Raw genomic sequence first — 26,286 nt, 5'->3', positions numbered from 1 at the left:
CCAAACATTTGCTATTTACATAAACTCATTTATAAATCAGAATATCAAGAATATCACTTGTTGTTAAATCTGTCCCTAAGTGCCAGGAAAGGATCAACATGCTGTTTACAATATCGCCATTTATATTTACTTTTATTTATTTATAACGGCACAGGAGTTCTGAACAATGTGAATACTGTACATGCATTACCAAATGTTACATACATATGGCCGACGTCACAAATGTGTTTTCAGTGTGGTACAATAGGATAACAGTAGTTACATGAATGAGTAAACTGAGCAAAAAGTCTAAGTGCAGGATATAATTAGCCACGTTAATTTACTGCGTGAGGAAGCGAGTGATATCCTCTGGCTTTTAAGCCCAAGACTATTTAAGTAAAGCACCTTTTTCTCACGCACTAAATTTGCAGCTAACGTGCGCTTAGTCATCGGTTCCAGGATAGGTACTGGAGTAAGGGCGTTCATGGCACCCATGATAAGGGTACTTACAGTGGATTTCTATTGGAGCTACTGTACCCTCAGGTTCCAAACAGAAATCCACGTTTAGTGGGATTAAGCTGTAATTGAATAGCCCCAACCGACCAACTGAATCCAGTCCTCAGAGGATTTAGCTGTAGATTTGTATATACTATATTTCTATGTATTTGTCTTCAATCATGGATAAGGAAACATTCATAGGTCTGGACGTTGATTACATGGTCATTTTAGCAACAGTTACTAAAAAGTGGCATTCAAAGTAGTGAACAAGGCAAGTGATCAGTTAATCTTAAAAAGGTTTTTAATAAAACTTTAACAGAAACATGCCAATGAAGAATAGGCTACAGTACATGCAGAGTCACAAAAGACATCAACCTGGCTCATCCCTTTCAGATGTTATTTGGCTAATACTGAATTTAGCCAATTGTTTTACTGAATTAACTTGGTCTTAATTAACTGCAATAGGTGTTTTAGATTAAATAATTAAGACTAGGTTAACTCATGAAAATTAACAGTGCTAAATTCCTGATCAGATATAGATCTCCTAAATCACATACCTCCCAACTTTGTCCGCCTTCAAAGAGGGACACATGCGCGGCGACGCAGCGCGCGCTCACGGAAAAGAGACGTGGCCTATGTAAAAGGGGGCGTGGCTTCGTGGAGGACCGCGATCGCGAGCAACGCCTCCGATTTCGTCACTGAGGGGGCATGTCCAGCGCTCCGTGAGCCACTGGCATGCCCTCTCTCCATCTGTCTGCACTGAATATACGCTGTGCGCATAGCGTCTATTCACCGCTGCTCTGCTGAGCAGAGCAGTGAGTGCAGGCGCCTCCCAACTGCCCCCCACCCCTCCACCGCGGGACACTGCGGCCCGCGGGTGGGACAGCGGGACAGTCCCCAAAAAACGGGACTGTCCCACGAAAAACGGGACAGTTGGGAGGTATGAAATCAGTTCCCAAACGTTTTTGAATCATGGCACCCTAGAGTATCAGATTTATTTCACTGCACCCCTAGGCCAAATGTTTCTCATTTAGAGAGAAATATTAAATTAGGTAAATTATGTTTATAGGTCATTCTTAGGTTCAATTGTGTGGAGAGGCACAAGATTCGCCTCTGTTTGTTGAACACATACTGTATTTTATAGGAATTCAAATTTAATTGATGCCAGCAGATGGTGCACAACGGAGCTATTCAATTGTAGCTCCATTCGGGAGTGATGATCTGCCGGCGCTGACATTTCAGATCACACACCCCAGGAGTGCGAGCTGAAATGTGTGAAATGTGACCACTTGAGGCACCCAAACGGCACTTTTTGGGATCGCACCCATTAGTTTAGTCGGGCTTAGCTTTTTTATGCGGCTAACGTGACACTAATGGGCATGATCAGCGCGATAATGGGATTCAATTGAATATTGCCTCTGCGATCTTCCGTCACTATAGCTAACAATTGAATCCCCCACATGATTGGCAGCCACCAGCACTGACTTTTGCCTATTACAATGACCATAAATAATTTGAATTGGTCCTGAACCACCAATCTAATGCTGCATTCAGACTGCAAATGCCGGATCCTACCCGGTAAGACAAACGTGTACTTACCGGGTGGGATCCGGCATTTGCACTCCGCTGCTGGCTTTCCGACCCGGCAATATATTGGGTCGGTTGCCATAACAACGGAGCGCGCAGCAGCAGCAGGGGCGGGGGTGGAGGCGGCGTCGGGAGATGAGCTCATCTCCAGCGCCGCCTCTCCCTATCTTGTGAATGGGAACCGTGTCGCATCGACACGGCTCCCATTCACACCGCACCTGACCCGGTAATCAACCCGGGTAAAACCCTTCTTTTTTACCGGGTTGATTTACCGGGTCAGGCGACCCGCTAAATCGGCCAGTGTGCTTTCACATCGCACACTGACCCGGTTCGACACGGCAATATGCCGTGTCGGTACCGGGTTATTTGTGCGATGTGAAAGGGGTATAAGGCACTTCTGCAAGTGTCCTGAGCATCCCAGGAAGCCTAATCACACTGTTTGGGAACCACTGTCCTAAATAAATGAGTTACAAAGAAAAAGAGAATGTGACAGCAGATAAGAACCACTTGGCCCATATAGGGGGTAATTCTGAGTTGATCGCAGCAGCAAGTTTGTTAGCAGTTGGGAGAAACCATGTGCACTGCAGGGGAGGCAGATATAACGTGCAGAGAGAGTTAGATTTGGGTGTGGCGAGTTCAATCTGCAATCTAAATTGCAGTGTATAAATAAAGCAGCCAGTATTTACCCTGCACAGAAACAAAATAACCCACCCAAATCTAACTCTCTCTGCAAATGTTATATCTGCCCCCCCTGCACTGCACATGGTTTTGCCCAACTGCTAAAAAATGTCCTGCTGTGATCAACTTGGAATTACCCCCATAGTCTGCCCATATACATGCACACACTTACACACTAGGGTCAGTGTCGGACTGGGACATGAAGGGCCCACCGGGGGGATGCTGCTGTAGGGGCCCATGCTTAAGGGTGTGTCCAGGCTCCGCTGGGGCATGGCCAGCTACCACAGACGTTTGGCTAACCATTACAGAGTACATGTTCTGTTCCCCTTGGTAACCATATTCTTGTGAAGTATAATGTAACATAAGTGTAATGCATAAATCAAGGGCACTAGGACAGAGTCTGAAACCTGATCCCTAGAGGAGGAGCAGGGCCCACCGGTGGTTTCCCCTGTGGGCCAGTCTGACCCTGACTAGGGTTAATTTTTGTCGGGAACCAATTAACCTACCAGTATATTTTTGGATTGTGGGAGGAAACTGGAGTACCCAGAGGAAACACAAACAAGCACGGGGAGAATATACAAACTCCACACAGTTAGGACCGTGATGATAAACTAACTCATGACCTCAGTGCTGTGAGGCAGTAATGCTAACCACTGCACCATCCATACAGAGTTAGTCTTACGTCCATTGGCGTTTCTATAATGGGTGCAGTGTGTGCGAGGCACACGGGCCCCCAGGTCCAGGGGGGCCCACCCCGCACCCATTTGCTTAATACTTACTTCTCTGAAGTTCCCAGTCGAAGCCATCCCTTTTTCGGCAGTGCAATAGAGTTTGAACACTAGGGGGAACAAACTCTATTGCACATGTTGAAAACCCCAGAAAGATGGCATGGCGGATATTTTTCCGGAGTTTTGCACATGCGCAGTAGCAAAATCTTCGGGAAAATGGCCACCGCGCCCCGTTCCCGGAGGTTTGTGCATGCGAGTCTGATCTCAGACTCTATTGCCGCTGCGGAGAAGGATGGCACCGCTGGGGAACTCCGGAGAGGTAAGTATTAAATGCTGTGCCTCGGTCAGAGAGGAGGGGGCCCATGAAGCAGAAGGTTGCACACGGGCCTCCTCCTCTCTTAAAACGCCCCTGCTTACGTCCCTGGGAGCAAGCTAAAAATAAGATTTTACTTACCGATAAATCTATTTCTCGGAGTCCGTAGTGGATGCTGGGGTTCCTGAAAGGACCATGGGGAATAGCGGCTCCGCAGGAGACAGGGCACAAAAAGTAAAGCTTTTCCAGATCAGGTGGTGTGCACTGGCTCCTCCCCCTATGACCCTCCTCCAGACTCCAGTTAGGTACTGTGCCCGGACGAGCGTACACAATAAGGGAGGATTTTGAATCCCGGGTAAGACTCATACCAGCCACACCAATCACACCGTACAACTTGTGATCTAAACCCAGTTAACAGTATGATAACAGCGGAGCCTCTGAAAGATGGCTTCCTTCAACAATAACCCGAATTAGTTAACAATAACTATGTACAATTATTGCAGATAATCCGCACTTGGGATGGGCGCCCAGCATCCACTACGGACTCCGAGAAATAGATTTATCGGTAAGTAAAATCTTATTTTCTCTATCGTCCTAGTGGATGCTGGGGTTCCTGAAAGGACCATGGGGATTATACCAAAGCTCCCAAACGGGCGGGAGAGTGCGGATGACTCTGCAGCACCGAATGAGAGAACTCCAGGTCCTCCTTAGCCAGAGTATCAAATTTGTAAAATTTTACAAACGTGTTCTCCCCTGACCACGTAGCTGCTCGGCAAAGTTGTAATGCCGAGACCCCTCGGGCAGCCGCCCAAGATGAGCCCACCTTCCTTGTGGAGTGGGCCTTTACAGATTTAGGCTGTGGCAGGCCTGCCACAGAATGTGCAAGTTGGATTGTGCTACAGATCCAACGAGCAATCGTCTGCTTAGACGCAGGAGCACCCATCTTGTTGGGTGCATACAATATAAACAACGAGTCAGATTTTCTGACTCCAGCTGTCCTTGCAATATATATTTTTAATGCTCTGACAACGTCTAGTAACTTGGAGTCCTCCAAGTCACTTGTAGCCGCAGGCACTACAATAGGCTGGTTCAGATGAAATGCTGACACCACCTTAGGGAGAAAATGCGGACGAGTCCGCAGTTCTGCCCTGTCCGAATGGAAAATCAGATATGGGCTTTTGTAAGATAAAGCTGCCAGTTCTGACACTCTCCTGGCCGAAGCCAGGGCTAGAAGCATGGTCACTTTCCATGTGAGATATTTCAAATCCACCTTCTTTAGTGGTTCAAACCAATGAGATTTTAGAAAGTCCAAAACCACATTGAGATCCCACGGTGCCACTGGAGGCACCACAGGAGGCTGTATATGTAGCACTCCCTTAACAAAGGTCTGGACTTCAGGGACTGAAGCCAATTCTTTTTGAAAGAAAATCGACAGGGCCGAAATTTGAACCTTAATAGATCCCAATTTGAGACCCATAGACAATCCTGATTGCAGGAAATGTAGGAATCGACCCAGTTGAAATTCCTCCGTCGGAGCACTCCGATCTTCGCACCACGCAACATATTTTCGCCAAATTCGGTGATAATGTTGCACGGTTACTTCCTTCCTTGCTTTAATCAAAGTAGGAATGACTTCTTCCGGCATGCCTTTTTCCTTTAGGATCCGGCGTTCAACCGCCATGCCGTCAAACGCAGCCGCGGTAAGTCTTGAAACAGACAGGGACCCTGCTGAAGCAAGTCCCTCCTTAGAGGTAGAGGCCACGGATCTTCCGTGATCATCTCTTGAAGTTCCGGGTACCAAGTCCTTCTTGGCCAATCCGGAACCACTAGTATCGTCCTTACGCCTCTTTGCCGTATAATTCTCAATACTTTTGGTATGAGAGGCAGAGGAGGAAACACATACACCGACTGGTACACCCAAGGCGTTACCAGCGCGTCCACAGCTATTGCCTGCGGATCTCTTGACCTGGCGCAATACCTGTCCAGTTTTTTGTTGAGGCGAGACGCCATCATGTCCACCATTGGTCTTTCCCAACGGGTTACCAGCAAGTGGAAGACTTCTGGATGAAGTCCCCACTCTCCCGGGTGAAGATCGTGTCTGCTGAGGAAGTCTGCTTCCCAGTTGTCCACTCCCGGGATGAACACTGCTGACAGTGCTATCACATGATTCTCTGCCCAGCGAAGAATCCTTGCAGCTTCTGCCATTGCACTCCTGCTTCTTGTGCCGCCCTGTCTGTTCACATGGGCGACTGCCGTGATGTTGTCCGACTGGATCAACACCGGTTTTCCCTGAAGCAGAGGTTCTGCCTGGCTTAGAGCATTGTATATTGCTCTTAGTTCCAGAATGTTTATGTGAAGAGACGTTTCCAGGCTCGTCCATACTCCCTGGAAGTTTCTTCCTTGTGTGACTGCTCCCCAGCCTCTCAGGCTGGCGTCCGTGGTCACCAGGATCCAATCCTGTATGCCGAATCTGCGGCCCTCCAATAGATGAGCACTCTGCAACCACCACAGAAGAGACACCCTTGTCCTTGGAGACAGGGTTATCCGCAGGTGCATCTGAAGATGCGACCCTGACCATTTGTCCAACAGATCCCTTTGGAAAATTCTTGCGTGGAATCTGCCGAATGGAATTGCTTCGTAAGAAGCCACCATTTTTCCCAGGACTCTTGTGCATTGATGTACAGACACCTTTCCTTGTTTTAGGAGGTTCCTGACAAGCTCGGATAACTCCTTGGCTTTTTCCTCCGGGAGAAAAACCTTTTTCTGAACCGGGTCCAGAATCATCCCTAGGAACAGCAGACGAGTTGTCGGCATTAACTGGGATTTTGGAATATTCAGAATCCACCCGTGCTGTTTTAGCACTTCTTGCGACAGTGCTAATCCCATCTCTAGCTGTTCTCTGGACCTTGCCCTTATTAGGAGATTGTCCAAGTATGGGATAATTAATATGCCTTTTCTTCGAAGAAGAATCATCATCTCGGCCATTACCTTTGTAAAGACCCGAGGTGCCGTGGACAATCCGAACGGCAGCGTCTGAAACTGATAGTGACAGTTTTGTACAACGAACCTGAGGTACCCCTGGTGTGAGGGGTAAATTGGAACGTGGAGATACGCATCCTTGATGTCCAAGGATACCATAAAGTCCCCCTCTTCCAGGTTCGCTATCACTGCTCTGAGTGACTCCATCTTGAACTTGAACTTCTTTATGTACAGGTTCAAGGACTTCAGATTTAGAATAGGCCTTACCGAGCCATCCGGCTTCGGTACCACAAAAAGAGTGGAATAATACCCCTTCCCTTGTTGTAGAAGAGGTACCTTGACTATCACCTGCTGAGAGTACAGCTTGTGAATGGCTTCCAAAACCGTCTCCCTTTCGGAGGGGGACGTTGGTAAAGCAGACTTCAGGAAACGGCGAGGTGGATCTGTCTCTAATTCCAACCTGTACCCCTGAGATATTATCTGCAGGATCCAGGGATCTACCTGCGAGTGAGCCCACTGCGCGCTGTAATTTTTGAGACGACCACCCACCGTCCCCGAGTCCGCTTGAGAAGCCCCAGCGTCATGCTGAGGCTTTTGTAGAAGCCGGGGAAGGCTTCTGTTCCTGGGAAGGAGCTGCCTGTTGCTGTCTCTTCCCTCGACCTCTGCCTCGTGGCAGATATGAATAGCCCTTTGCTCTCTTATTTTTAAAGGAACGAAAGGGCTGCGGTTGAAAAGTCGGTGCCTTTTTCTGTTGGGGAGTGACTTGAGGTAGAAAGGTGGATTTCCCGGCTGTAGCCGTGGCCACCAAATCTGATAGACCGACTCCAAATAACTCCTCCCCTTTATACGGCAAAACTTCCATATGTCGTTTTGAATCCGCATCGCCTGTCCACTGTCGCGTCCATAAAGCTCTTCTGGCCGAAATGGACATAGCACTTACCCGTGATGCCAGTGTGCAGATATCCCTCTGTGCATCACGCATATAAAGAAATGCATCCTTTATTTGTTCTAACGACAGTAAAATATTGTCCCTGTCCAGGGTATCAATATTTTCAATCAGGGACTCTGACCAAACTACCCCAGCACTGCACATCCAGGCAGTCGCTATAGCTGGTCGTAGTATAACACCTGCATGTGTGTATATACTTTTTTGGATATTTTCCATCCTCCTATCTGATGGATCTTTAAGTGCGGCCGTCTCAGGAGAGGGTAACGCCACTTGTTTAGATAAGCGTGTTAGCGCCTTGTCCACCCTAGGAGGTGTTTCCCAGCGCTCCCTAACCTCTGGCGGGAAAGGGTATAATGCCAATAATTTCTTTGAAATTATCAGCTTTTTATCAGGGGCAACTTCATTACACACGTCATTTAATTCTTCTGATTCAGGAAAAACTATAGGTAGTTTCTTCACACCCCACATAATACCCTGTTTAGTGGTACCTGTAGTATCAGCTAAATGTAACGCCTCCTTCATTGCCAAAATCATATAACGTGTGGCCCTACTGGAAAATACGGTTGATTCGTCACCGTCACCACTGGAGTCAGTGCCTGTGTCTGGGTCTGTGTCGACCGACTGAGGCAAAGGCCGTTTCACAGCCCCTGACGGTGTTTGAGTCGCCTGGACAGGCACTAATTGATTGTCCGGCCGTCTCATGTCGTCAAACGACTGCTTTAGCGTGTTGACACTATCCCGTAGTTCCATAAATAAAGGCATCCATTCTGGTGTCGACTCCCTAGGGGGTGACATCCTCATATTTGGCAATTGCTCCGCCTCCACACCAATATCGTCCTCATACATGTCGACACACACGTACCGACACACAGCAGACACACAGGGAATGCTCCTAACGAAGACAGGACCCACTAGCCCTTTGGGGAGACAGAGGGAGAGTTTGCCAGCACACACCAAAAGCGCTATATATAACAGGGATAGCCTTATAATAAGTGCTCCCTTATAGCTGCTTTATATATATCAAAATATCGCCATAAATTTGACCCCCTCTCTGTTTTACCCTGTTTCTGTAGTGCAGTGCAGGGGAGAGACCTGGGAGCCGTCCTGACCAGCGGAGCTGTGAGAGGAAATGGCGCCGTGTGCTGAGGAGATAGGCCCCGCCCCTTTTCCGGCGGGCTCGTCTCCCGCTATTTAGTGAATCCAGGCAGGGGTTAAATATCTCCATATAGCCTCTGGGGGCTATATGTGAGGTATTTTTAGCCTTTATATAGGTTACATTTGCCTCCCAGGGCGCCCCCCCCCAGCGCCCTGCACCCTCAGTGACTGCGTGTGAAGTGTGCTGAGAGGAAAATGGCGCACAGCTGCAGTGCTGTGCGCTACCTTTAGAAGACTGCAGGAGTCTTCAGCCGCCGATTCTGGACCTCTTCTGACTTCAGCATCTGCAAGGGGGCCGGCGGCGCGGCTCCGGTGACCATCCAGGCTGTACCTGTGATCGTCCCTCTGGAGCTGATGTCCAGTAGCCAAGAAGCCAATCCATCCTGCACGCAGGTGAGTTCACTTCTTCTCCCCTCAGTCCCTCGTTGCAGTGATCCTGTTGCCAGCAGGACTCACTGTAAAATAAAAAACCTAAGCTAAACTTTTTCTAAGCAGCTCTTTAGGAGAGCCACCTAGATTGCACCCTTCTCGGCCGGGCACAAAAATCTAACTGGAGTCTGGAGGAGGGTCATAGGGGGAGGAGCCAGTGCACACCACCTGATCTGGAAAAGCTTTACTTTTTGTGCCCTGTCTCCTGCGGAGCCGCTATTCCCCATGGTCCTTTCAGGAACCCCAGCATCCACTAGGACGATAGAGAAATTACAGAAAAGTTTCTGTTTATATCCATTTACAGTTCTTATTGTCATGCAGCGGCAATACTGGGCGGTATACATGCTCTTTGCCAGTGATCGGCTACCTGACACACCTCATAGGCTACAACAGGTGGGTACACACTATGCAATATATTACTTGTACAGTCTATCGTTACGTGCATTGGGCAGTGTGTATACCCAATATGTCTGTGATCGACGTCACTCACAGATATATCACGTCGTCCCTGAGGGACGGCAGATGCTGATATATTGTGCATGTACTATTGTTTCATCTGCCTGTGTGTACAGGTGGCCCAGCGACTGACCCATATGCCGGCTGCAGGCATACTGGCCGGTCGGTAAGTGCATTTACTGTGCAGCATACTTGCTATATCAGTCGGTCAGTCGACAGGTCAGCCGATCTGTTGCCAGTGACGTGCGGTGAGGTAATTGGCTCAGGAGGCACTCACTATTACCAGAGCCAGTTTTACACACAATATATGAGCCAAAGGGTTCATGTGGGCATTACACACAAGTACAGCAGTATATGCTGTTGGAAATTTGGTGAGCGTTGATCAGAGATGTGCAGACAAGGTAGGCGGGGGAGGCACTGCCACACCTGTCATAGATTTTTTACTTCAGAGTTTAGACTATAAAAAATATTAGAATAATATCAATACAATATTTCTAATATATTCTTTGTATTTTTCATATACTTTATAAAGTCACAAGTCTGGCATATACAGTACGTTAGTATGACAGGAAAGGCTCTGCCTCATCCCACCGCATGTCACTGTCTGTCGCTACAATGTGTACCCAGCTTTAGGTGGCCCTATAACCTTCAGGCTGTACTTTAGCCTTAAGAGCATTAATAAGCTGAATCAATGCAATGCAAACAATCAAAGATACATATCTGTAATAATATGCCAGCAGGCATCTTAAACAAGCATCACAAGCTACTGTATAACAAACAAATCTGACAACATAGAAAGAAAGAGCTTGAGGCTGCAAGTAAAGGCTCAGAGAGACCCAAGTGGTCCCAATTCTAGCTGTTGCTCATCACTAGTCTAGTGTGTGTGCACTTTAACAAACCATTTGCTGCAAAAGTCATGTTCACCTATAGCGCTCCCACTACACAAGCTAGAAATATCCTTAAACCCTTGTATCACAAACTTCGATTTAGCAACTGCATACAGGCAGTGACTGTGTTAGCTACACTTTGCAGAACGGCTAAAAACACCCAATAGAACCATAAAATCAGCTGCTCTGTGTGATAAAGTCAGGGCAAACAATATTGTTAAATGCCAAGCAATCTGTAGATACGCACAAAGCAGCAGGGCTGTAGGTTACTCACCGATTTTTATTTTAGCCTAATTTAGTCACTTTATGCTCCCCTTATATGTGCTGTCACCCTGCTCCTCTCTTTAGAGATTAAATGCAAGAACTGCCTATTGTGTAAAAAAGTCTCAAAAGGTTTGCGGTGAATACAGCTCAGCCCAAGCATTGTATCTGGACCTATTTCTGGAATGCCGGCCTCCCAACAGGCTCCACTTGTCAGTTCTTGTTAAACAAGTGAACATATGACAAACATCCTGATAGCTGAATTATTCTTGTGGCTTTTGATTTTGGTCATGAATCAAAATCTTAAAAGAATATTAAGAAAACTGTTTTATTCTGAAAGATCCTGTCCTAATATACTGTAGTAAATGTGCAGAGTCTGGAATATAAATATACTGCTACTTACCTGCACAGCAATCTCCATATTAAAGTCTTAGATTAGCCGTTAGTCACTCATTAGGGATTGCAAAAATATATCTTTTCAAGAGAGACAGTGTTTTTTTCTTTCACTTTTTCCTTTTCATTTTTTTTAAGTGATTTTTTTAATGTAGAAATTACCAGTAAACACATCTCTCTTCACATCAGATTATTTTGAAAACATATTGTGACAAATTAGCACAATGGCCTAGAGCATGGACACAATTAGAATGCATACATGTATTAAATAAACCAGTGGTTCTCAAACTGTGTGCTGTGGCACCAGGACCGTCTTTTCGTATGGGCTCAATGGGCTCTTGCCCAAGGGCCCCTGGAGTATAATAAGATTTTACTTACCGATAAATCTATTTCTCGGAGTCCGTAGTGGATGCTGGGGTTCCTGAAAGGACCATGGGGAATAGCGGCTCCGCAGGAGACAGGGCACAAAAAGTAAAGCTTTTCCAGATCAGGTGGTGTGCACTGGCTCCTCCCCCTATGACCCTCCTCCAGACTCCAGTTAGGTACTGTGCCCGGACGAGCGTACACAATAAGGGAGGATTTTGAATCCCGGGTAAGACTCATACCAGCCACACCAATCACACCGTACAACTTGTGATCTAAACCCAGTTAACAGTATGATAACAGCGGAGCCTCTGAAAGATGGCTTCCTTCAACAATAACCCGAATTAGTTAACAATAACTATGTACAATTATTGCAGATAATCCGCACTTGGGATGGGCGCCCAGCATCCACTACGGACTCCGAGAAATAGATTTATCGGTAAGTAAAATCTTATTTTCTCTATCGTCCTAGTGGATGCTGGGGTTCCTGAAAGGACCATGGGGATTATACCAAAGCTCCCAAACGGGCGGGAGAGTGCGGATGACTCTGCAGCACCGAATGAGAGAACTCCAGGTCCTCCTTAGCCAGAGTATCAAATTTGTAAAATTTTACAAACGTGTTCTCCCTTGACCACGTAGCTGCTCGGCAAAGTTGTAATGCCGAGACCCCTCGGGCAGCCGCCCAAGATGAGCCCACCTTCCTTGTGGAGTGGGCCTTTACAGATTTAGGCTGTGGCAGGCCTGCCACAGAATGTGCAAGTTGGATTGTGCTACAGATCCAACGAGCAATCGTCTGCTTAGACGCAGGAGCACCCATCTTGTTGGGTGCATACAATATAAACAACGAGTCAGATTTTCTGACTCCAGCTGTCCTTGCAATATATATTTTTAATGCTCTGACAACGTCCAGTAACTTGGAGTCCTCCAAGTCACTTGTAGCCGCAGGCACTACAATAGGCTGGTTCAGATGAAATGCTGACACCACCTTAGGGAGAAAATGCGGACGAGTCCGCAGTTCTGCCCTGTCCGAATGGAAAATCAGATATGGGCTTTTGTAAGATAAAGCTGCCAGTTCTGACACTCTCCTGGCCGAAGCCAGGGCTAGAAGCATGGTCACTTTCCATGTGAGATATTTCAAATCCACCTTCTTTAGTGGTTCAAACCAATGAGATTTTAGAAAGTCCAAAACCACATTGAGATCCCACGGTGCCACTGGAGGCACCACAGGAGGCTGTATATGTAGCACTCCCTTAACAAAGGTCTGGACTTCAGGGACTGAAGCCAATTCTTTTTGAAAGAAAATCGACAGGGCCGAAATTTGAACCTTAATAGATCCCAATTTGAGACCCATAGACAATCCTGATTGCAGGAAATGTAGGAATCGACCCAGTTGAAATTCCTCCGTCGGAGCACTCCGATCTTCGCACCACGCAACATATTTTCGCCAAATTCGGTGATAATGTTGCACGGTTACTTCCTTCCTTGCTTTAATCAAAGTAGGAATGACTTCTTCCGGCATGCCTTTTTCCTTTAGGATCCGGCGTTCAACCGCCATGCCGTCAAACGCAGCCGCGGTAAGTCTTGAAACAGACAGGGACCCTGCTGAAGCAAGTCCCTCCTTAGAGGTAGAGGCCACGGATCTTCCGTGATCATCTCTTGAAGTTCCGGGTACCAAGTCCTTCTTGGCCAATCCGGAACCATTAGTATCGTCCTTACGCCTCTTTGCCGTATAATTCTCAATACTTTTGGTATGAGAGGCAGAGGAGGAAACACATACACCGACTGGTACACCCAAGGCGTTACCAGCGCGTCCACAGCTATTGCCTGCGGATCTCTTGACCTGGCGCAATACCTGTCCAGTTTTTTGTTGAGGCGAGACGCCATCATGTCCACCATTGGTCTTTCCCAACGGGTTACCAGCAAGTGGAAGACTTCTGGATGAAGTCCCCACTCTCCCGGGTGAAGATCGTGTCTGCTGAGGAAGTCTGCTTCCCAGTTGTCCACTCCCGGGATGAACACTGCTGACAGTGCTATCACATGATTCTCTGCCCAGCGAAGAATCCTTGCAGCTTCTGCCATTGCACTCCTGCTTCTTGTGCCGCCCTGTCTGTTCACATGGGCGACTGCCGTGATGTTGTCCGACTGGATCAACACCGGTTTTCCCTGAAGCAGAGGTTCTGCCTGGCTTAGAGCATTGTATATTGCTCTTAGTTCCAGAATGTTTATGTGAAGAGACGTTTCCAGGCTCGTCCATACTCCCTGGAAGTTTCTTCCTTGTGTGACTGCTCCCCAGCCTCTCAGGCTGGCGTCCGTGGTCACCAGGATCCAATCCTGTATGCCGAATCTGCGGCCCTCCAATAGATGAGCACTCTGCAACCACCACAGAAGAGACACCCTTGTCCTTGGAGACAGGGTTATCCGCAGGTGCATCTGAAGATGCGACCCTGACCATTTGTCCAACAGATCCCTTTGGAAAATTCTTGCGTGGAATCTGCCGAATGGAATTGCTTCGTAAGAAGCCACCATTTTTCCCAGGACTCTTGTGCATTGATGTACAGACACCTTTCCTGGTTTTAGGAGGTTCCTGACAAGCTCGGATAACTCCTTGGCTTTTTCCTCCGGGAGAAAAACCTTTTTCTGAACCGTGTCCAGAATCATCCCTAGGAACAGCAGACGAGTTGTCGGCATTAACTGGGATTTTGGAATATTCAGAATCCACCCGTGCTGTTTTAGCACTTCTTGCGACAGTGCTAATCCCCTCTCTAGCTGTTCTCTGGACCTTGCCCTTATTAGGAGATCGTCCAAGTATGGGATAATTAATATGCCTTTTCTTCGAAGAAGAATCATCATCTCGGCCATTACCTTTGTAAAGACCCGAGGTGCCGTGGACAATCCGAACGGCAGCGTCTGAAACTGATAGTGACAGTTTTGTACAACGAACCTGAGGTACCCCTGGTGTGAGGGGTAAATTGGAACGTGGAGATACGCATCCTTGATGTCCAAGGATACCATAAAGTCCCCCTCTTCCAGGTTCGCTATCACTGCTCTGAGTGACTCCATCTTGAACTTGAACTTCTTTATGTACAGGTTCAAGGACTTCAGATTTAGAATAGGCCTTACCGAGCCATCCGGCTTCGGTACCACAAAAAGAGTGGAATAATACCCCTTCCCTTGTTGTAGAAGAGGTACCTTGACTATCACCTGCTGAGAGTACAGCTTGTGAATGGCTTCCAAAACCGTCTCCCTTTCGGAGGGGGACGTTGGTAAAGCAGACTTCAGGAAACGGCGAGGTGGATCTGTCTCTAATTCCAACCTGTACCCCTGAGATATTATCTGCAGGATCCAGGGATCTACCTGCGAGTGAGCCCACTGCGCGCTGTAATTTTTGAGACGACCACCCACCGTCCCCGAGTCCGCTTGAGAAGCCCCAGCGTCATGCTGAGGCTTTTGTAGAAGCCGGGGAAGGCTTCTGTTCCTGGGAAGGAGCTGCCTGTTGCTGTCTCTTCCCTCGACCTCTGCCTCGTGGCAGATATGAATAGCCCTTTGCTCTCTTATTTTTAAAGGAACGAAAGGGCTGCGGTTGAAAAGTCGGTGCCTTTTTCTGTTGGGGAGTGACTTGAGGTAGAAAGGTGGATTTCCCGGCTGTAGCCGTGGCCACCAAATCTGATAGACCGACTCCAAATAACTCCTCCCCTTTATACGGCAAAACTTCCATATGTCGTTTTGAATCCGCATCGCCTGTCCACTGTCGCGTCCATAAAGCTCTTCTGGCCGAAATGGACATAGCACTTACCCGTGATGCCAGTGTGCAGATATCCCTCTGTGCATCACGCATATAAAGAAATGCATCCTTTATTTGTTCTAACGACAGTAAAATATTGTCCCTGTCCAGGGTATCAATATTTTCAATCAGGGACTCTGACCAAACTACCCCAGCACTGCACATCCAGGCAGTCGCTATAGCTGGTCGTAGTATAACACCTGCATGTGTGTATATACTTTTTTGGATATTTTCCATCCTCCTATCTGATGGATCTTTAAGTGCGGCCGTCTCAGGAGAGGGTAACGCCACTTGTTTAGATAAGCGTGTTAGCGCCTTGTCCACCCTAGGAGGTGTTTCCCAGCGCTCCCTAACCTCTGGCGGGAAAGGGTATAATGCCAATAATTTCTTTGAAATTATCAGCTTTTTATCAGGGGCAACCCACGCTTCATTACACACGTCATTTAATTCTTCTGATTCAGGAAAAACTATAGGTAGTTTTTTCACACCCCACATAATACCCTGTTTAGTGGTACCTGTAGTATCAGCTAAATGTAACGCCTCCTTCATTGCCAAAATCATATAACGTGTGGCCCTACTGGAAAATACGGTTGATTCGTCACCGTCACCACTGGAGTCAGTGCCTGCGTCTGGGTCTGTGTCGACCGACTGAGGCAAAGGGCGTTTCACAGCCCCTGACGGTGTTTGAGTCGCCTGGACAGGCACTAATTGATTGTCCGGCCGTCTCATGTCGTCAAACGACTGCTTTAGCGTGTTGACACTATCCCGTAGTTCCATAAATAAAGGCATCCATTCTGGTGTCGACTCCCTAGGGGGTGACATCCTCATATTTGGCAATTGCTCCGCCTCCACACCAATATCGTCCTCATACATGTCGACACACACGTACCGACACACAGCAGACACACAGGGAATGCTCCTAACGAAGACAGGACCCACTAGCCCTTTGGGGAGACAGAGGGAGAGTTTGCCAGCACACACCAAAAGCGCTATATATAACAGGGATAGCCTTATAATAAGTGCTCCCTTATAGCTGCTGTATATATATCAAAATATCGCCATAAATTTGCCCCCCCTCTCTGTTTTACCCTGTTTCTGTAGTGCAGTGCAGGGGAGAGACCTGGGAGCCGTCCTGACCAGCGGAGCTGTGAGAGGAAATGGCGCCGTGTGCTGAGGAGATAGGCCCCGCCCCTTTTCCGGCGGGCTCGTCTCCCGCTATTTAGTGAATCCAGGCAGGGGTTAAATATCTCCATATAGCCTCTGGGGGCTATATGTGAGGTATTTTTAGCCTTTATATAGGTTACATTTGCCTCCCAGGGCGCCCCCCCCCCAGCGCCCTGCACCCTCAGTGACTGCGTGTGAAGTGTGCTGAGAGGAAAATGGCGCACAGCTGCAGTGCTGTGCGCTACCTTTAGAAGACTGCAGGAGTCTTCAGCCGCCGATTCTGGACCTCTTCTGACTTCAGCATCTGCAAGGGGGCCGGCGGCGCGGCTCCGGTGACCATCCAGGCTGTACCTGTGATCGTCCCTCTGGAGCTGATGTCCAGTAGCCAAGAAGCCAATCCATCCTGCACGCAGGTGAGTTCACTTCTTCTCCCCTCAGTCCCTCGTTGCAGTGATCCTGTTGCCAGCAGGACTCACTGTAAAATAAAAAACCTAAGCTAAACTTCTTCTAAGCAGCTCTTTAGGAGAGCCACCTAGATTGCACCCTTCTCGGCCGGGCACAAAAATCTAACTGGAGTCTGGAGGAGGGTCATAGGGGGAGGAGCCAGTGCACACCACCTGATCTGGAAAAGCTTTACTTTTTGTGCCCTGTCTCCTGCGGAGCCGCTATTCCCCATGGTCCTTTCAGGAACCCCAGCATCCACTAGGACGATAGAGAAAAGGGTATTAGGCTGATAGCTGAGGGCCTCCTCTTTCAAGGGGTACCAGGTTTTTGAAAATCGGCCCTGGGGAACTGGAGATATCCGACTTCAAAGCAGTGGTCCCCATCCGAGCCTGTTAATTTATCTTCCCAGCCAGATATCTTGGGTTCTATCTGACTTACAGTTTTTCTGAAAGTATACTCCAAAAGATGGGACTCTCCCATTTCTGTGGACTCTGACAGCTTGTCTCTACTATGCCCAGAACCAGAGAGATATCAGCCTTCCAGCAGCTGGTCTCTGCTCCAGCTCCACACGCCTGGTATGCAGTTTTATATTTTTGTTGAAGGATTGCTCTGGCACCTACACTCTGATCCCCAAGTCCCCATTACCACCTAAAAGGTGGGACTCTCTAGTATTTTACCCCATTAAAAGCTAAGAAATCTATTTCCAGGAACTGGAGATATTTGCAGTCAAGCAAGCTGCCCTCCCACCAGAAAACGATGAATATTAAGCACACTCCACTCTCCGCCCCTCCCCTACATATTAAACACCCTCTACCAAACTGGAAGTAATTTACCAGGGCTTCTTCATTCAGTCCAATGCCCCCTTCTACAGTTTAGTGTTCTTCCTCCCGCCCCATCTGTGCAGTAAAGGAGTAATTAGCAGAAATGACTGCTCCAGGTCCTACATGCTGTGCGGAAGATAGAACACCCTCTACCGCCCGTGGGACATCAAAGCTGCCGCAGATAGCACCCGCCGCTCCTACCGCTGGAGGATGGATGGGTACCCAGTGCTTTGCTTTGCACAAGGGCCTACACTGGTGTTAAGACAGCCCTGCATGGCACCCTGGGGTGCCTCGGGACACTTGCAGGGGTGCCCTGGGTTGGTGGTCCAGGACCAATTCAAATTATTTATGGTCCTTTTAGTAGGAAAAACCAGTGCTGGTGGCTGCCAATCATAACATATGTGGACAAACAAGCAAATCTTGTCCCTCGCCACATAACTGAACCTAAGGATGACATACTGTATAAACACAATTTACTTAATTTAATATCTCTTTTTAAATTTCTCAATAAGAAACATTTGGCTTAGGGGTGCCATGAAAAAAAATCTGATAGAGTAGGGCGCCGTGATTCAAAAAGTTTGAGAACCACTGAAATACACACAAGGTCTGTGTGAACACATTACAGTCATCCAATATACTGTAGATCACTGTGGACAGTGCCATCCTGGATGTATGATGCACAGGATACAGCAGTGGAGAAGGCATCTTTGCTTCATTAGAACATACCTGCCAACCATCCCACTTTTAGCAGTACAATCACGCAATTTGAGGACTGTCCCGCTGCCCCACCCACAGGCCACAGTGTCTCTCGGGCAGTCAGGAGGTTGGAGGGCTACACAGTGTTGGTGGCTAAGGTGGTGAATGGATGCTACACACATGGAGGCTGGGGATAGCCCTGCAGCTGCCGGCGTGCTGGGTTTACGCTCAGCATGACGAGAAAATGGGGGGTGGAGACATTCAGGGGGCGTGGTTTATTGTAGAGGTCACACCCCTTTTCGCACACACGCGCAGCAGGGCTCCCAATCTCCTCACTAAAAATGTTGTGAGGTATGCACATGTGAATAGCCTTCTTCTGTCTAAAAGGCTTCATACATCTACAATGTTGCACTTAGCCAAATTCCCTGAAGTCTGGGATGGGACACATGTAAAATGCCACATGGTAGATTAGCCAGATTTGTCGATCCTGCCCAAACAAATGGTCAGAATACGTAAATCCAGGAATTTAAATTTACAGATTTTATCTGATGGATCGCCAAATTTTTTGACCTTTTTTGGGCAAAACAGATCAAATTGGGATAAGCTGTCGCAGATGTACAGATATGACCTCATACATCTTGCCTCAATAAGTCACGTACTGGACTTAAGTTCTGCTCAATACAAATATAACTGTTCCTGTGTAACAGGTAATGCTGCAGCAGGGTGCCTTAGTTTACTCACAAGTACAGAAACTGCTTTATTCTCTGTATAGTCAGTGTGTAGTGAACAGAGGTGGCTGACAATCACTGAGTATTGCTACAGCTATTTGCAATGATACCTGTCTAGTAGTAATGGAAGTGCTGGGCTGTAGACAGCTGTTAGTGCAGGGCCTGGCTTTCATGCCCCAATGGGATCATAAAACTCTCCCCACTGCCCATTATTGTCCTTTTTTTGGGGAGTCTAGGCCCATCTCTCAGTGTGCCTCCTTCCTTTAATAATACACACAGAGGGCTGGCAATTTCACCTCAGCTCCTCCTGTCACTATTTGGAACTGCTCCTGCCACTGTCACTCTTATTACAACTGCACCCCCAATCTTGTCTTGTATGGGGGAAGAGTCACATTACTGTCCACCATTGAGGTAGGAGGATCTGCCTCCATCTTCTCCGTCACCTCAGCACATTCCCAACAGCATAGCTCTCTTCTCAAGGTTAGGTACCTCAGCTCTGCTCTCACCAATAGAGATGGCTACTGACTCACTGTCTCAACACAGTGACTCGAATCATCAGGAAGTATGAATGATTCGAGTCACTCACTGTTTAATGAGTGGAGACAGCTGCAGCAGCAGCTTCTCTCAGACAGAGGGAGGAGACTCAGTGTGTCCTTCAGTCAGTGTGTTCTGCTGTGTGTCTTTAGCTGTGATTGGCCAGAGGCTATACCAGGTGACACCCAGTGGGAGGGGGGAGGGAGCAGTCACGACTCACCAGTCAGTGATTGCTGTGCTGCTGTGCCTGAGTCATGTCATGAATCATGATTCATCCTGAGTCTGCCAGTGAGTGAGACAGTTGTACACTGTGTAGACTCAGTGGATGGATCTGATTCATGCAGCATAAGCGTGCAGGAGGTGGAGCCCCTGTGGTACAGTGTTCTCAACTCACTGTTCCTGCTCAATGTGATTGTGGGTGGGAGGCTAGATAGTGGATAATATAATAAATCCAAGCCCACCTAAAATCATCCAATTAGCAAAGTATGCAAAGTAAAAAAAAATGTTTTTATTTGGTTTAGTTACAGACTGAATGATGTGTTTCATGACTGTTAAGCTTTCTCTCCTCAGCCAGAAGTAATGTGCATATTCTGTAACTAGTATGCAATAAGTGGTTATTAATAATATATCAACAGACCCTCCAACATGACCCGCCCCACTAGGTACAAAATACTCTGTTTCTGGACTTCCCTCTTAATTTATGATTGCCATCACCTGTGTTGAACTAGTTAAATGATAAGAAAGCTGTTTCTTCACAGGTGATGGCAATAATAAATTAAGAGGGAAGTCCAGAAACAGAGCATTTTGTACCTAGTGGGGCGGGTCATGTTGGAGGATATGTATCAACATAACACTGAATCTATGTTAATATATTATTAACAATCAGTGCATAAGCAACTGCCTCCCCCAGATGCACTGCACAATCACTGCAGCTGAATAACTCCCTCCATGAGTCCAGCACTGATCTGCCAGCACTGGCAACTCACTGATTCATGTGCAGTCTCTGCAATACATTCCACTACAAATGAGTCATGACTCATGTGCCGAGACACTGACTCGAGACACTTCACTGAACTGAGTCATGTCATACCCTCCAACTGTACCTTTTTAATAGGTACAGTACCTTTTTTTATGGTCTGTACCTATTTTTGGCTCTCCAAACTTCCATTGAAAGTATAGGAAAAGGGGCGTGGCCACGCCCCCCCTTACCCATGACCACGCCCCCTTTTCTAATTTGTACCGATTTTTGTGTGTAAAATGTTGGAGGGTATGTCATGTGTCTCAACTCAGTTCAGTGAATCACTTTGCCCATGACTACTCACCAACTCCCTTTCTCAAACTGTCACTGACCTCACCACCTGACTGGTCATGTGACCAGCTCCTGAGCAGTTGCTGGGGCTGCTGGGAGTTGAGGTCTGTCAGTTGTATAATGACATACACCAGCGCTGTAGCGTGATGCACAATATCTGACATACTGTAATACTGCTCATAGTGGGGTATTACACTAACAATTAAAGAGAGGCTACCTTTAGGCCAGGACTAGGTCAGTATGATGGGTAAGCATTCAATAATACATAACTAGTCTAATAAGCAAAGTGTTGTGGATGGATAACATCAGTTAGAATGAGCCTCTGTTTGGTGCTTGGTTTATGAATGCTGCCAGTTATTTATCACAGATCCCACATGCATAAATAGAACTTAACTAAGGAGAAGCTCTCTTTTTCTAATAGAGCCAAAATAATTAAAGTATTTATCCTTCTATTTCTATACCTTTTTAATACATGCGTTCCTTTTTTTTATTTTTATCAATCTCTGTGGTTCATCAACTCTGTTTTGAAGTATACTGTAATTGCTCTATGGTGCACCACCAACCAATATATTATTAGGATTATCTATAATCCGTATATAAACCTTAATAGAGTTGGTTTTTCATATTAGATTTCCAAATTGATTTTCCAGAGCTGAGTCGCGACACTCCCTTACTGAGTACATGATGAGAACAATGGGGCTGATTCAGACCTGATCTGTGCTGTGCGTGTTCGCACAGCAGCGATCAGGTCTGAAGTGCGCATGTGCCGGCGCCGCAGTCCACCAGCGCATGCCAGACAGGCGACGGCTGTCGTAGCCCAGTGATCGCCTCTGCCTGATGCGGAGGCAGTCGCTGGGCGGGAGGGGGTGGTCCGGCAGGCGTGCCCGGACCGTTGGGGGGGCGGGCCGCGGCGGCTGCGTGATGTTACACGCAGCCGATGCGACCCTGGTAGCGACGAGTAGCTCAATGCCAGCGCGCTGGAGCTGCGCTGGCTGGGAGCTACTCCTGAAGTACAAAAGCATCGCCGCTGTGCAATGCTTTTGTACTTCTGCAGGGAGGGGGGTCGGGCCTGACATGCGGGGCAGACTAGCCCTGTACTAGGCGTCCCCTGTATGTCAGGGAAGCTGATCGTAGATGTGCTAAATACAGCACATCTACGATCAGGTCTGAAACACCCCCAATGCCAGTTAAAGCCATTAGTGCTATAGATTGTAAGCTTGCGAGCAGGGCCTTCCTACCTCTATGTCTGTCTGTTTTTACCCAGTTTTGTTCTATTACTGTTGTTCTAATTGTAAAGCGCAACAGAATATGCTGCGCTATATAAGAAACTGTTAATAAATAAATAAATAAAATTAGTGCACTACCTCACTGAGCATTCCTCAGAAGGCTGTGGAATAGAGATAGGCATGTACTCTCACTGCCTAACTCCAATGGACAGACTTTAGAAGGGACAAGAATTCAGGGACAGTTATCAACACAAGTGATCTATATCCATGTGTATCCAAGATGAAAACTGACCATGTGGTCTATTTACTAAGCCTTGGAGAGAGAAAAAGTAAAGAAACCAGCCAATCAGCTCCTAACTGCCATGTTGCAGGCTATGGTCCAGATTTAACAAGCCTTGGAGAGTGACAAATTGCACGGTGATAAAGTACCAGACAGACAATCAGCTTCTAACTGTCATTTTTTCAAACACAGCCTGTAACATGGCAGTTAGGAGCTGATTGGCTGGTACTTTATCACTGTGCTATTTCTCATTCTCCAAGGCTTGATAAATGGGGGCCTATGTTTGAAAAATGACAGATAGGGCTGATTGGTTGGTACGTTATCTCTCTCCACTTTATCTCTCTCCAATGCTTAATAAATAGACCCTCATGGGTGAGAATCAGATTTTGGTAACTGTTTAATTCACATGTTCAACCTAAATAGGGAACATAAGTATCTGATCAGACAAAACTAGCTTACAAAAAATGCTGAATTTAACATAATATCAGCAAACATGATTAACTGTAAATTGTGTTACTCCGGTCTTACAAGAAACACAGAGACATACCTGGCTGACAAGCATTGCTATTGTTCAGTTAATAACATTGTACAGTGCACACAAGTTCTACTTTATGTACAGATATTTCAAAATATAGAACATAAAAACCCCACCGTGTGTTATTATAAAGTTTGTTCCACCCAGAAACAAAATATATCCGTAACAGTCACATGCCTAGGTGTTCCGTTTCAGGTAACTTGCCAAATTGTGACACAGAAGTATCATTGTTTAGATGCTGAATTGGCTCAGTCGCTTGTTTACAGGAGACTTGGTCAGGATGTCTCGTCTGACATCCATGTCCAACAACACTTTTCACAGGCAAATTACCAATAACGTTTTTTATGTTTTCAGCAGGCGGTATGGATCAATGCTGTATTTGAAAAGATGCCTAAAATGTACATGGGAATGAACAGTGAGCAAAGAAGCTACACAGTACATACATTTACCTTTGATGTAGAAGTAAAGCAAATACTGTAAAACTGTAATAAAATGAAACGATCAATGGATCAACTTTACTATTCTGTAACTTTCTTTAAAAACTCCCTAAAACTACATTTTATTTACTTAATTGTGTCTAGTTCAAATGAATGCATATACTAAAAATAGTTTTTTGCTTTGTCTATATCCATTCTATTAAGAACTTTGTTTTATTTTCATTTTCTAGTTCATTCAGTATGGCCACACCCACAATGATGTCAACACCTAAATGTTATGTGGTGAAAGGGCTTTGGTCTCACCACAATTGCCCACATTTCTGTGGGATCAGCTCCCTCCAAGAAAGAGGAAAACACATTCTGCAACTATAGTAATAATTTTGAATTCTGGGTCTTCCAGAGCCATCAGGAAGTCAGAAGCAGGAGGGATTTAAAACTCCCATACACCCACTGCACAGTGCACTGATGCCTGCCAGAGGCCAGTTAGTAGGCCATGGTCTCCGTAATGCTAGGGACAGATGACACTGGCCGTGCCAGGAGAGCATGGCAGTTTGTGGCTGCAGGCCACTGCAGCAGGATTGACTGATAAGCATGAGGAGTGCTGGCACATTTTAGTTTCACCTGTTTGTTTGTTTGTTTGTTTATTTTATGTACCTCTATCGCCATAAGCCTGGCCATGCTGTTTTACAGTGTCTGCTATCAGTAAAAAGACAATCTGATTCACCGAATAATTGCTGAGCCCTTATTTCCAGTACCAATTTTACAGTAAATAATGTTGTAAATGATGAGTCTTGCAATGCATTATTACAGAAACTTCTCATTTCTTTAGGCAAATATACAGCGAAAGTAACAAAAATATGGGTTTGACGCCATTAAATAATATTAAGTATATTATATGATAATACAATTGAGTTTGAATCAGACTGCCAGAAATAATCCAAAACCACAGCCCTTCAGAAATGAACAATATGGATGGAAAAGACTCCAGAGGAAAATGTGCTTCTTCTATTAAGTGTTGGATGGTGTCATTTATATTCATTTGAGCGGACATGTTACGCTATTTGAAAAATAAACAGCTTTATGTAGAAAGAGCTTAATACAGCAAAAAAAAGAGGAGATGAGTGTTTTGATCTTAAGATGGCTCCCATGACAATAACAAATGATTTAAAAAAAATTAAGTTTGCTTGAACATTACAGTGTGATACCATATAGCTATACAGAACACGTTATGTGCTTTGTTAAAACAGTGCACAAGATGACAAAACACTATCTCAAGAGAGTCTCCAAGATATTAAAGTGCTTTCATTTGGAAACTGCTGAAACAAAGTAGAATACGAAAGTCTTACAAGAACAGCTGAAAGTAACAAACTTTTGAATGCAATTGGCTTCTGTAGAAGATGGATTTATTTATCAAATCTAAATTTCTCCGTTGTGCCTTGAGAACATAACGTTTATTGCAGGCTAATGAAGTATGATGATACATTATCATCCACTGGGATGCTAATGATTACTTCTCACTGTTTTAGATAGCTGGCTGGGAACGCAATAAAACACCAAATGTAGAGTGCTGTAATGCTGGCCATACTTTAGGACGACCAGCATTAGACCCGAGTCGTCTCCAATTTCCCCCTGCAGTTCCCCACTGTACGGTATCGTAAGGTCAGACTTTGTACCTTATGATCTATCATACGACCTTTAATTTACCGCTACCCAGATCGCCTGATTATATATGCAGCACATATGATCAGCGGATGCGACCTTCGACCCGCGGGACCGCGCACAGCATTGTAATCGTGCACAAATACTGTACTATTTGCACAAGATACATCTTTCGACGTGTCCAAATCGTGCATTCGTACCAGATATCGTCCTAGTGTATGGCCAGTTTAAGAGATGTAAATACATTGACAAAATTAATGTTGTCAGCAACAACACTCAGTGAATATATTAACACAGGTAGGACCAACGAACTCACTCAGCATAAACAAGTATAGGTAGGTACTGTACAGAGCAAAATCGCTGGAAAAAATCGTCACTTTAACAATCTCGGAACCACATTCCCCACACAAAGTCATTAGAGTAAAAACGCAAACTAGGCAAGAATAAGGGATGCAGGATCATTAAGGGAATACTCATCATTTGCCGGATAAGTATTCTTTCCAATGCACTCATTTCACCTTCACTCTTTCTATAATAATTTTCATCACCATTTACATCTCAGCGCCAACTTGCACTCCCAATTCCACTCTACTTACTTCAGTGGAGTAAGAGAGCAGGCCGATAACTTAATCCTAGATCGGAGAAAGGAAATTAGTAGCACTGTGTTAACATGATGTCAGTACAGGGCGTCTGTGGCAATCCACTCTGAGAGTGCGCCATGAGGTAAGGAGAGGAGGCGGAACCTAGAGACCTGTCCGTGCACAGGCAATGACCTTTCACAAGATGTGTGTTTTGTCAGTCAACTGGCTTCTTCACATGGCCCTTGGACCTAGATATACTATATTGTGTTGTTCATATCTGATACATGCTATGCTGAAGATCGGTTCCTTGACCACAAACCTAGAGCATTTACTTATTTAATACCATTTTCTACATATGCATTTTAGGTTTGCCTTGTCTTTTTAAGAATATTTAAAAGATATTTTAAATAAAAACAAAATTTCCGATTTATCCTAG

General features: G+C 46.2%; 1 protein-coding gene and 1 long non-coding RNA gene across 4 annotated transcripts in view; one reads left to right on the top strand and one right to left on the bottom strand.

Moving 5' to 3' along the window:
- MAGI3 (membrane associated guanylate kinase, WW and PDZ domain containing 3) overlaps positions 1 to 26,286 on the bottom strand; it is a 676,662-nt gene that overhangs the window by 437,252 nt on the left and 213,124 nt on the right. The window lies entirely within an intron of this gene.
- LOC135046789 (uncharacterized) lies at positions 21,180 to 24,341 on the top strand. Of its 2 annotated transcripts, XR_010238919.1 has the most exons (3): positions 21,180 to 21,379; positions 23,528 to 23,608; positions 23,841 to 24,341. It is a non-coding gene; the product is annotated as an uncharacterized LOC135046789 (long non-coding RNA). The 2 variants fall into 2 exon arrangements; XR_010238917.1 differs by lacking the exon at positions 23,841 to 24,341 and having other exon boundaries at positions 23,528 to 23,691.

This window comes from Pseudophryne corroboree, chromosome 2 (genome assembly GCF_028390025.1).
Source record: "Pseudophryne corroboree isolate aPseCor3 chromosome 2, aPseCor3.hap2, whole genome shotgun sequence".
Taxonomy (NCBI): domain Eukaryota; kingdom Metazoa; phylum Chordata; class Amphibia; order Anura; family Myobatrachidae; genus Pseudophryne; species Pseudophryne corroboree.
This window is presented reverse-complemented; position numbering and strand designations above follow the sequence as displayed.